Genomic DNA, 13358 nt, shown 5'->3' on the forward strand with positions numbered 1-13358 from the left:
GAAAATCTTTCTTCTAAATAAAACTGCAACACCAAACGTTTTGTCCAAAAATAAGAGATTTATAGTGATAAGCACGCCCAGGCGTTTCTGCCTGCAACAGACCTGGCGTTCGCCGTGCCTAGCTGACGTGACGTCACCTTCCTTTGAGTCGGTGTTGTCCCGACACACCTCCCCAGCAGAGCGCACGCGCTGCCGTTAAATCCGCGCCGCCAAAGATGACCAGAAGACAAACAAGCATCCGAGTCGACTCAGAGATCAAAATGACGATCGATGGAAACTGGCGCCAGAAACGCGCCAGAGCAGCAATGTATGGGGAAATGTCACGACACAAAACCAAGAGCGATTACACTGTTCACAAGTCTAAAACTATTATAACACGAAACACAGTTGTAATAAACTTTGCCTTGCTGTCAAGTCCCCAGAGAATCACAACATTCGTCGATAGGAAAATACGCCAACATGCTTTATGGTGGAAGCCTCTATTGACGCATTCACAGCGAATTGTCCCATATAAGTTCCATTGTAAGTTTGGTTAACACAGTCCACGTGAAAGTTCCCCTGCTGTGCACAAAATTTGCACACACGATGGAGGCCTCGTATTTAAGTTCCACAGTAACAAATGCTGATCATTAGACCATCCTTACTGTCCAGAATTAACATGAATTTCACACAAGAGGTTTACAAAATTCACTCATTTCACGATTAAACTCATTTACATATTTACGCGAGAAAGCATAACTTTACTCACACAAATGAAGTTTCTATTGCTCAGCCAACAGGAGAAAAAATCTCGCGGCTTTATACCTGCTGGCAGAAAGCAAAAATAAAGCACGGAAGAGCCAACTGGCTATCACATACACATGTGAAGCGTGTATATCCAGATAAGTAAAAAGGAAGGCATTTCCTTTGATTCTCCGTAGAGACTTTCCTACGCTAAACATACTTAGACCTATACATCACCATAAATTGAGAATCTACTTTTAAATGAGTATAGAAAATGAAGACGTTCATGAGAACCATAAAAACTCTTTAAGTACCAATAATTGATTTTAAAAGAAAAGCAAAAGATCTATGTATTTCTTTCTATAGTTTCTAAGTTTATGTTTATGAAAAACAGACAAGTCATGCCTGTGCAAATCTCGGCAAGAAATTGAATAAAATGACTTGGCATGTTAAATAATTAATCACTTCTCTAAGTAGTAAATATTTCACTCCATTCAAAAAATGCAAACTTAAAATCTAAGTACTGAAAAATAGAATGCATTAGTAACATACAGGTATCATAATTTTGTTGATGTTGCGTGCGTCTAGTACTAATCTTATTTTTACCCTCCCCCCCACCCCTCCCCCCAGTTTAGAAACGGCTAAAATGGGACTGCTGTATAGTGACTATGAGGGTTCCACGATTCCCCACTCTACCATTTGACGAATTTAGGCCTCTACAGCCTCCTTTTTAGTCCATGGTACGGCGTACGATGTTCTGCCAAATGTCTCTTGTGGGGCAACTTCCATGTCATACTCAAAGTTTTTCATTATGCCGGGTTTATCTTCAAAAACGTTAGAGTACTCCTGAATGAGATTTGCTGGCTCTTCCTTCTGGCCGGCCTTGGTGGCCGAACGGTTCTAGGCGCTTCAGTCCGGAACCGGGCGACTGCTACGGTCGCGGGTTCGAATCCTGCCTCCGGCATTGATGTATGTGATGTCCTTAGGTTAGTTGGGTTTAAGTAGTTCTAAGTTCTAGGGGACTGATGACCACAGATGTTAAGTCCCATAGTGCTCAGAGCCACCTTCCTTCTGTATGTTTTCCAGATAGGATGATTGCGATACTTTAGCTTTGACAGTGGCAAGACTACTGTGAATGGCTGCTTCTGAATCATTTGAGTGCAGGAATTCTGCCTTCTGAAATTGTTCCGCAATATGTACTATGCGTGGACCTACTAATTTTACAACAACGTTACGACAGTATGTGTTATGCACGCTAGGAGTGTTCCCATCATTTGTAAATACACATTTTCCCGCCTGTAGGTCGATCATTGCGTCCCTACTGCGCAGAAAATCGCGGCCAAGAATGGAGGAAACCGACAAACTTTTTAGGAGTAAGAAGTGGCACTGTATGTGCTCGTCTTGTGCTACCAAATCGGCCTGCACATGTTGCTGCACACACTGTGTAGATGCGCCTTATGCTCCAGAAACGAGGCAGTTTTGCACAGGCAGAACAGGAAATCTCGTTATGCGATTTACTTCGTTGTGTAATGCGTAATTCATGACACTGTTTGTTGCCTGTGTCTATTATAAAAATGGTTCAAATGGCTCTGAGCACTATGGGACTTAACTTCTGTGGTCATCAGTCCCCTACAACTTGGAACTACTTAAACCTAACTAACCTAAGGAGATCACACACATCCATGCCCGAGGCAGGATTCGAACCTGCGACCGTACCGGACGCGGTTCCAGACTGTAGCGCCTAGAACCGCACGGCCACTCCGGCCGGCTGTGTCTATTATAGCTTCCACACTGATACAATTTATTGAAACTTTCGTTGCAGTTTTCACAGTATACTCTTTCGTATGTCTGCATGCGTTCGGCTCTTGTAAAAGTTCTTCCCTGATATTCACACCGTCATTGTAACTCAATGTGTTCAGGTCTGATTTGAAGTTGCCTCCACTTTGGAATACGACCGCACTAGGAAGGCTGTTTGCAACGGTCGGTTCTACACTACTGGCCATTAAAATTGCTACACCAAGAAGAAATGCAGATGATAAACGGGTACTCATTGGACAAATATATTATACTAGAACTGACATGTGATTACATTTTCACGCAATTTAGGTGCATCGATCCTGAGAAATCAGTACCCAGAACAACCACCTCTGGTCATATAACAGACTCGATACGCCTGGGCATTGAGTGAAACAGAGCTTGGATGGCGTGTACAGGTACAGCTGCCCATGCAGCTTCAACACGATACCACAGTTCATCAAGAGTAGTGACTGGCGTATTGTGACGAGCCAGTTGCTCGGCCACCATTGACCAGACGTTTCCAATTGGTGAGAGATCTGGAGAATGTGCTAGCCAGGGCAGCAGTCGAACATTTTCTGTATCCAGAAAAGCCCGTACAGGACCTGCAACATGCGGTCGTGCATTATCCTGCTGAAATGTAGGGTTTCGCAGGGATCGAATGAATGGCAGAGCCACGGGTCGTAACACATCTGAAATGTAACGCCCACTGTTCAAAGTGCCGTCAATGCGAACAAGAGGTGACCGAGACGTGTAAACGATGGCACCCCATACCATCACGCAGGGTGATACGCCAGTATGGCGATGACGAATACACGCTTCCAATGTGCGTTCACCGCGCTGTCGCCAAACACGGATGCGACCATCATGATGCTGTAAACAGAACCTGGATTCATCCGAAAAAAATGACGTTTTGCCATTCGTGCACCCAGGTTCGTCGTCGAGTACACCATCACAGGTGCTCCTGTCTGTGATGCAGTGTCAAGGGTAACCGCAGCCACGGTCTCCGACCTGATAGTCCGTGCTGCTGCAAACGTCGTCGAACTGTTCGTGCAAATGATTGTAGTCTTGCAAACGTCCCCACCTGTTGACTCAGGGATAGAGACGTGGCTGCACGATCCGTTACAGCCATGCGTATAAGATGCTTGTCAGCTCGACTGCTAGTGATACGAGGTCGTTGGGATCCAGCACGGCGTTCCGTATTACCCTCCTGAACCCACCGATTCTATATTCTGCTAACAGTCATTGGATCTCGACCGACGCGAGCAGCAATGTCGCGATACGATAAACCGCAATCGCGATAGGCTACAATCCGACCTTTTTCAAAGTCGGAAACGTGATGGTACGCATTTCTCCTCCTTACAAGAGGTATCGCAACAACATTTCACCAGGCAACGCCGGTCAACTGCTGTTTGTGTATGAGAAATCGGTTGGAAACTTTCCTCGTGTCAGCGCGTTGTAGGTGTCCCCACCGACGCCAACCTTGTGTGAATGCTCTGAAAAGCTAATCATTAGCATATCACAGCATCTTATTCCTGACGGTTAAATTTCGCGTAGAAATTTTAATGGCCAGTAGTGTAGTTTAACTGTTGCGGATTGGTATCCTGCTCTACGATTTCGCATACGCGATTCGTTGTAGGGCAGCTGTTGTCACTGTTATTGCAACTGTTCGGTTTCGGAGTAACAGGCATGGCCTGCATCATGTTTTGCACTGCATTCCCAAACCAAAAAATTGGCTGCTGGTTAGGCCAACCATTTCCATGATTAGGATTTCGCTGACTACTTTTGTTCCTGTCATTTGCACCCCTTGGTGTATCGATACATTACTGTTATCATTCCAGGAATTTGCCGATTGTTTTTCCATGATGTTTTCCTATCGTGGTTGGAATCATTGTAACCATTTTCGTTACCATCCTTCCGTTTTCTATTGGAACCATTTGCCGGATTACCGTTTCTATGATTCCACTTACTATTTCCGTAATTCGTGTTTGGTTCATTTGCTGAGTGGTTATTTTGACTACAGGCAGACGTGTTCACTTTTGCGTACTGATTCTTTCCACTCTGGTGTCGTTTGTTACCGTCACTGACGTTTGTTGTGATAGCTATTGCAGTTGTTGGAATAAGCCTGATACGACTTAGCGTCTCCTAGGATGAGGAGTCGATCACGGACAGAAACTGTTTCAAGTCCTCATGCGGTACAGCAATCAACTTTTCTCTTAGGTGGATAGGAAGTTTTGCCTTCAGTATGCGGAGCACTTCTTTGTGAGAGATTGGCTCCGACCAATACCTCGTCTTGGCAATATTTCTTTGGAAGTATTTCCGCAAGTTTCCCTTACGCGGGTTGTACAATTCGGGCGAGCACACTTCTTTGCGCAATGGCTCCTGAATACCCGCGAATCAGTATTTAGAAAGAAACGCTCTTTCAGAATCCGCTAATGTGTCGCATACTTCTGATGTTTCGCTCGTCCACAAAACTGCATCACCTGTGATGTGTGACATAACGAACTGTATATTCTGATACTCCGTCTAACATCGTGGTAAGATGTTCTTGAACGCTCGTATGAAGACAATGGGGTGCACTGACTGGCTTGTCTTATGAAAAAGTTTGGAAATGACGTTTCAACAAACTTTTTTCTATCTTAGTGGTGGTAGCACACGGTTCATTTTCGTGTTTAGCTTGGACGGGCGTTATATACGGTGGTTGTTTTTTCATTCCCGTAAGTGGGTTTAATGTCAATGACAGGATTTTCACCATGTGATAGAAAATTAATTTACTATCTGGTATCACTTGACATAACCCTTTTCAGGTTCCTTATGCGGCTGCGTATCTCTTGCTTCCACATAGGATTTTCTTCGTCGGTGCCTTTTTTTATCGGATAGCACATTACGTACATGCATGTCATTGTTGACTGCCACATTTATTTTTGAGTCAATTTCTGATTCCTTGTCCGCTATCCAATTGGATATGCCTTTATTCAATTGTTTTCTGTGACTTTCTAATTGTTCGTCCAGCACTTTCTGGTTGTTGAGCTTAATGTTGGCGACTGCAGAAGTTGAAGTGTCCACATTCGTCTTGACTTCATCGTGAGAGGTTTTCACGCTAGTTTCAAGTTTCGTGACTTGATTTAAAACTGGAGCGTAAACTGCCTTCATTGCAATTAGCTCTGATTTAATTGTGCCTAGTTCAGCTTTAATTTCGCATTTCAAGTTTTTGTATGGAAGCGATAAGCGGGTCGAGAGAAACGCTTGCATCTGTTACTGCTGAGATGGCGTCTTTTTCTGTCTCTCGTTCGCTCTGCTCGGCGCCTAATTAGCGTCGGCATTTGGCTGCGAGTTTTCTAAATTTGCTGCCATGTTCGGATCAAGTAGTGGGTCTTCTAATGCGTCAAAGTTCAGATCCACTAAAAATTCATTATTATTTTATATTTCGCTATCAATATCATAGCTGGCGAAGCCATTACTTCAGTGGGAAAATTATCTTTCTACTTTTACCATAACCAAAAATTATTCAAAGTCAGAAAAAGCTTCACACGGATATTTGCTCTTAAAATTAACACAGAATAATCACAGCAATAATAATTCACAAGAATGAGTAAACTAATTTTCCTCGATGCGACATTCATTTATCAGTGCTCGGCCAAGTCGGCCATTTCGTGTTCCCTTTTGCACACGAAAAAACAATCTTGCATCGCTTTTGAAAATTTCGATTATCCGTAGCACTCCCTTCCAATACTCACTGATTAATACTACTTCTAACTACGATTTGACTTCTACTGAGCATCAGAGGAAATTTTTTCTGAACGAAAAACTACGAACTTGAAAGAGCAAAAATAAAAATTCACTTGCGTGATTTTACCTTATTCGTTGCTTTTTTGCTTCGAATACATGGGAATGATGATTAAAACAACTCGTAATGGAATACTCAGATTTTAGTATGAAAAAGAATAATTATATAGCTGTCCGCGGTGGCCGAGGGGTTCTAGGCGCTTCAGTCCGGAACCGCGCGACTGCTACGGTCCCAGGTTCGAATCCTGCCTCGGGCATGGATGTGTGTGATGTCATTAGGTTAGTTAGGTTTAAGTAGTTCTAAGTTCTAGGGGACTGATGTCCTCAGAAAAGTCCCATTCTGCTCAGAGCCATTTTTTTTTATTTAAGAGTTCCCTCATGGGTCACTTCTTGTATTCTGTCGAGAAGTTCCTTGAAAAATTAAGCTGATTCTTATTAATTGCTGATAGCGTTTACTTAAACTATCTTTTTTCAGAATGAGATTTTCACTCCGCAGCGGAGTGTGCACTGATATGAAACTTCCTGGCAGATTAAAACTGTGTGCTAGGCCGACACTCGAACTCGGGACCTTTGCCTTTTGCGGGCAAGTGCTCTACCAACTGAGCAACCCAAGCACGACTCACGCCCTGTCCTCACAGCTTTACTACTGCCAGTACCTCGTCTGTTTGCCCGCGAAAGGCAAAGGTCCTGAGTTCGAGTCTCGGTCCAGCACACAGTTTTAATCTGCCAGGAAGTTTCATATCAGCGCACACTCCGCTGCAGAGTGAAAATCTCATTCTGGAAACATCCCCCAGGCTGTGGCTAAGCCACATCTCCGCAAAATCCTTTCTTTCAGGAGTGCTAGTTCTGCAAGGTCCGCAGGAGAACTTCTGTAAAGTTTGGAAGGTAGCAGACGAGGTACTGGCAGAAGTAAAGCTGTGAGGACGGGGCGTGAGTCGTGCTTGGGTAACTCAGTTGGTAGAGCACTTGCCCACGAAAGGCAAAGGTCCCGAGTTCGAGTCTCGAACTGGCACACAGTTTTTTTCTTTTTTCAGGTTCATGAACTTTTACTTTTATCTGTTCTTACTTTTATGTTGTAATTTCATGTAGTGACACATTCCGTGACCTTGGAGATTTGCTCCTCATTTTGGTCCTACGGAACGTGACGTGTAAATAAATAAAAATAAAATCGCAGTGACGTCATGCGTGACTTTAGCAGGGTGCAACGAGACTCACCCGCAGGTCGCGTGCTCCCCGCACCTGGGCCTTGTAAACACGCGTCACCGGCCGTGCGTTCGGCCCCTGGCAGCGGGAACTGGTTCCGACCGCCAGTCACCCCAGACAGCTCCCTGCGGCGGCGTTACGCCACACCGTGCCCGAAATACTGCGCCGACGGCCACGAAAACGGCCGGCCGATGCGTGGCGTGGGCTACGTACGCCTGTCTACCGCCTGGTCTGACACTGTAAAAGGGGCTGGCTAAGGCTGGCGCGGCTCGTAAATTAAAGGCACTGGGGCGGAGCCGCCCCCAATGTATATATTACAAAATTTCTCAGTAACGTATTACAGATGTTAAATTATCAGAACACATTTCCCACACAGATTTTATTTATTTATTTATTTATGCATTTATTTTACCTGGCAAGATTAGGGCCTTCAGGCCCTCTCTTACACCTAACCAGGCACACTCAGAATTACAGTTTCTACATTGAGGATATATAACGTGTTATACAGTATTAACGTTAAAGACCAAAATAGAGATTATAACAGTAGTACAATGATAATTATAACAATCAAAAAAATAATTATAACAATCAATAATAATAATAGTAATGACTATGTATTGCATGGGGGCTTATTAAATATTATTGATTGAAAATATTTTTAGTAGCTGTTAGTCCGATTACGCAAGTCTCGTAATCGGTTGGCCCTGACTAGTATTATTACGCTATCTGACTGCAACAAACAATGTAAGTAGATTTTCGTAAACACAATTAATTAATTAAGTCCCCAGCAACTATAAAACCTACAAAATCCAAGCACAAGAGTAACTGTTCTGTATGTGGGAGTGTGACTCAACGCCCACATCTGGCACGGTTCTTTTCCAACAAGACAAGAATTTTTAAATACCAACTATACTGACGTGACAAAAGAAATTTAGAAAAACTATAATTACGCAAGAAAATCACAATTACACTCTAATCCAAGAACACAAGCCAGATGCTTTGTTGACTGAACCTGTAGTGACACATTATTTCAGATACACAACCAATAAAAGAACATTGTAAGTTTTACCTTCATATATATTGACGAAATGCACTCATTACAATAACATCTGCTATCTCTCCCATCAAATAACTGCATAAGACATGGAACAACACTCTTTACTCCAACATCTTACTCCGACTTCACGACACGACAAGCACTGACTTCTACGATCTCTCGACAACCACTGACTGCCACGAACTCTTAACACACACTGTGGAGGCGGCTTAATAGTACTCTTTGGCGCAATCTCTGGCGCAGTGGCACAGTGTAGCCACCTTTCATATGCCCCTCCTCCACAGGCCAGAATTTGATGGTATTTTTGCCAGCATTGGTGGTGAAAATACCACCAAATTCGTCCAGAAAAATACAGACAAAAATAAAAGATAATATTAATACCTAAATATCACATAATTAGTTAAAAATTTTGGCTTTGCACTGACCTTTCACTAACCTAACATATGAAATACAGTAAGCAATACAACTTCTCTTCATGCATGTGGCTTTACATAATAGTTTACACAATATACAAAAAATCAGTTTATACAAATGTTCACATAAAATGCTTTCAATGATTAGTTTATACAAAAAAAAAAAAATACTAACAGGTGACATCTTTTCAGTAGAAGCAGTCCATCAGTTGCACCCAGTAAAGTTTAGCAGGTACACCCAGCAACAAGTCACATTAGTTCAGTAGAAGCAGTCCATCAGTTGCACCCAGCAATGTTGAGTGCAGGTGCAGACACCAACAAGTGACACCATTTCAGTAGAAGCAGTCCATCAGAGGCACCCAGCAATGTTGAGCAGGTGCAGACAGCAACAAGTGACTTCATTTCAGTAAAAACAGTTCATCAGTTGCACCCAGCAATGTTGAGCAGGTGCAGACAGCAACAAGTGATATCATTTCAGTAGAAGCAGTCCATCAGTTGCACCCAGCAATGTTGAGTGCAGGTGCAGACACCAACAAGTGACACCATTTCAGTAGAAGCAGTCCATCAGAGGCACCCAGCAATGTTGAGTAGGTGCAGACAGCAACAAGTGACTTCATTTCAGTAAAAACAGTTCATCAGTTGCACCCAGCAATGTTGAGAGCAGGTGCAGACACCAACAAGTGACACCATTTCAGTAGAAGCAGTCCATCAGAGACACCCAGCAATGTTGAGTAGGTGCAGACAGCAACAAGTGACTTCATTTCAGTAAAAACAGTTCATCAGTTGCACCCAGCAATGTTGAGCAGGTGCAGACATCAACAAGTGATATCATTTCAGTAGAAGCAGTCCATCAGTTGCACCCAGCAATGTTGAGTAGGTGCAGACAGCAACAAGTGACTTCATTTCAGTAAAAACAGTTCATCAGTTGCACCCAGCAATGTTGAGAGCAGGTGCAGACACCAACAAGTGACACCATTTCAGTAGAAGCAGTCCATCAGAGGCACCCAGCAATGTTGAGTAGGTGCAGACAGCAACAAGTGACTTCATTTCAGTAAAAACAGTTCATCAGTTGCACCCAGCAATGTTGAGAGCAGGGGCAGACACCAACAAGTGACACCATTTCAGTAGAAGCAGTCCATCAGAGGCACCCAGCAATGTTGAGTAGGTGCAGACACCAACAAGTGACTTCATTTCAGTAAAAACAGTTCATCAGTTGCACCCAGCAATGTTGAGCAGGTGCAGACATCAACAAGTGATATCATTTCAGTAGAAGCAGTCCATCAGTTGCACCCAGCAATGTTGAGTGCAGGTGCAGACACCAACAAGTGACACCATTTCAGTAGAAGCAGTCCATCAGAGGCACCCAGCAATGTTGAGTAGGTGCAGACAGCAACAAGTGACTTCATTTCAGTAAAAACAGTTCATCAGTTGCACCCAGCAATGTTGAGAGCAGGTGCAGACACCAACAAGTGACACCATTTCAGTAGAAGCAGTCCATCAGAGGCACCCAGCAATGTTGAGTAGGTGCAGACAGCAACAAGTGAGTTCATTTCAGTAAAAACAGTTCATCAGTTGCACCCAGCAATGTTGAGAGCAGGGGCAGACACCAACAAGTGACACCAATTCAGTAGAAGCAGTCCATCAGAGGCACCCAGCAATGTTGATCAGGTGCAGACAGCAAGAAGTAACATCATTTCAGTAGAAGCAGTCCATTAGTGGCATCAGCAATGTTGATCAGGTGCAGACAGCAACAAGTGACTTCATTTCAGTAGAAACAGTTCATCAGTTGCATCAGCAATGTTGATCAGGTGCACACAGCAACAGGGGACATATTTTCAGTAGAAGCAGTCCATCAGTGGCACCCAGCAATATTGAGTAGGTGCAGACACCAAGAAGTGATATCATTTCAGTAGGAGTAGTCCATCAGTTGCACCCAGCAATGTTGAGCAGGTGCAGACAGCAACAAGTGACTTCATTTCAGTAGAAACAGTTCATCAGTTGCACCCAGCAATGTTGAGCAGGTGCAAACACCAACAAGTGACTTCATTTCAGTAGAAACAGTTCATCAATTGCGCCCAGCAATGTTGAGCAGGTGCAAACACCAACAAGTGACCATCATTTCAGTAGAAGCAGTCCATCAGAGGCACCCAGCAATGTTGAGCAGGTGCAGACAGCAACAAGTGACTTCATTTCAGTAGAAACAGTTCATCAGTTGCACCCAGCAATGTTGAGCAGGTGCAAACACCAACAAGTGACACCATTTCAGCAAAAACTGTTCATCAATTGCGCCCATCAATGTTGAGCAGGTGCAAACACCAACAAGTGACCATCATTTCAGTAGAAGCAGTCCATCAGAGGCACCCAGCAATGTTGAGCAGGTGCAAACACCAACAAGTGACCATCATTTCAGTAGAAGCAGTCCATCAGAGGCACCCAGCAATGTTGAGCAGGTGCAAACACCAACAAGTGACCATCATTTCAGTAGAAGCAGTCCATCAGAGGCACCCAGCAATGTTGAGCAGGTGCAAACACCAACAAGTGACCATCATTTCAGTAGAAGCAGTCCATCAGAGGCACCCAGCAATGTTGAGCAGGTGCAAACACCAACAAGTGACCATCATTTCAGTAGAAGCAGTCCATCAGAGGCACCCAGCAATGTTGAGCAGGTGCAAACACCAACAAGTGACCATCATTTCAGTAGAAGCAGTCCATCAGAGGCACCCAGCAATGTTGAGCAGGTGCAGACAGCAACAAGTGACTTCATTTCAGTAGAAACAGTTCATCAGTTGCACCCAGCAATGTTGAGCAGGTGCAAACACCAACAAGTGACACCATTTCAGCAAAAACTGTTCATCAATTGCGCCCATCAATGTTGAGCAGGTGCAAACACCAACAAGTGACCATCATTTCAGTAGAAGCAGTCCATCAGAGGCACCCAGCAATGTTGAGCAGGTGCAAACACCAACAAGTGACCATCATTTCAGTAGAAGCAGTCCATCAGAGGCACCCAGCATGTTGAGCAGGTGCAAACACCAACAAGTGACCATCATTTCAGTAGAAGCAGTCCATCAGAGGCACCCAGCAATGTTGAGCAGGTGCAAACACCAACAAGTGACCATCATTTCAGTAGAAGCAGTCCATCAGAGGCACCCAGCAATGTTGAGCAGGTGCAAACACCAACAAGTGACCATCATTTCAGTAGAAGCAGTCCATCAGAGGCACCCAGCAATGTTGAGCAGGTGCAGACAGCAACAAGTGACTTCATTTCAGTAGAAACAGTTCATCAGTTGCACCCAGCAATGTTGAGCAGGTGCAAACACCAACAAGTGACACCATTTCAAAAAAAACTGTTCATCATTTGCGCCCAGCAATGTTGAGCAGGTGCAAACACCAACAAGTGACCATCATTTCAGTAGAAGCAGTCCATCAGAGGCACCCAGCAATGTTGAGCAGGTGCAAACACCAACAAGTGACACCATTTCAGCAAAAACCGTTCATCAATTGCGCCCAGCAATGTTGAGCAGGTGCAAACACCAACAAGTGACCATCATTTCAGTAGAAGCAGTCCATCAGAGGCACCCAGCAATGTTGAGCAGGTGCAAACACCAACAAGTGACCATCATTTCAGTAGAAGCAGTCCATCAGAGGCACCCAGCAATGTTGAGCAGGTGCAAACACCAACAAGTGACTATCATTTCAGTAGAAGCAGTCCATCAGAGGCACCCAGCAATGTTGAGCAGGTGCAGACAGCAACAAGTGACTTCATTTCAGTAGAAACAGTTCATCAGTTGCACCCAGCAATGTAGAGCAGGTGCAAACACCAACAAGTGACACCATTTCAGCAAAAACAGTTCATCAATTGCGCCCAGCAATGTTGAGCAGGTGCAAACACCAACAAGTGACCATCATTTCAGTAGAAGCAGTCCATCAGAGGCACCCAGCAATGTTGAGCAGGTGCAGACAGCAACAAGTGACTTCATTTCAGTAGAAACAGTTCATCAGTTGCACCCAGCAATGTTGAGCAGGTGCAAACACCAACAAGTGACACCATTTCAGCAAAAACAGTTCATCAATTGCGCCCAGCAATGTTGAGCAGGTGCAAACACCAACAAGTGACCATCATTTCAGTAGAAGCAGTCCATCAGAGGCACCCAGCAATGTTGAGCAGGTGCAGACAGCAACAAGTGACTTCATTTCAGTAGAAACAGTTCATCAGTTGCACCCAGCAATGTTGAGCAGGTGCAAACACCAACAAGTGACACCATTTCAGCAAAAACAGTTCATCAATTGCGCCCAGCAATGTTGAGCAGGTGCAAACACCAACAAGTGACCATCATTTCAGTAGAAGCAGTCCATCAGAGGCACCCAGCAATGTTGAGCAG

The sequence above is a fragment of the Schistocerca serialis genome, chromosome 11 (assembly GCF_023864345.2).
Source record: "Schistocerca serialis cubense isolate TAMUIC-IGC-003099 chromosome 11, iqSchSeri2.2, whole genome shotgun sequence".
NCBI lineage: Eukaryota > Metazoa > Arthropoda > Insecta > Orthoptera > Acrididae > Schistocerca > Schistocerca serialis.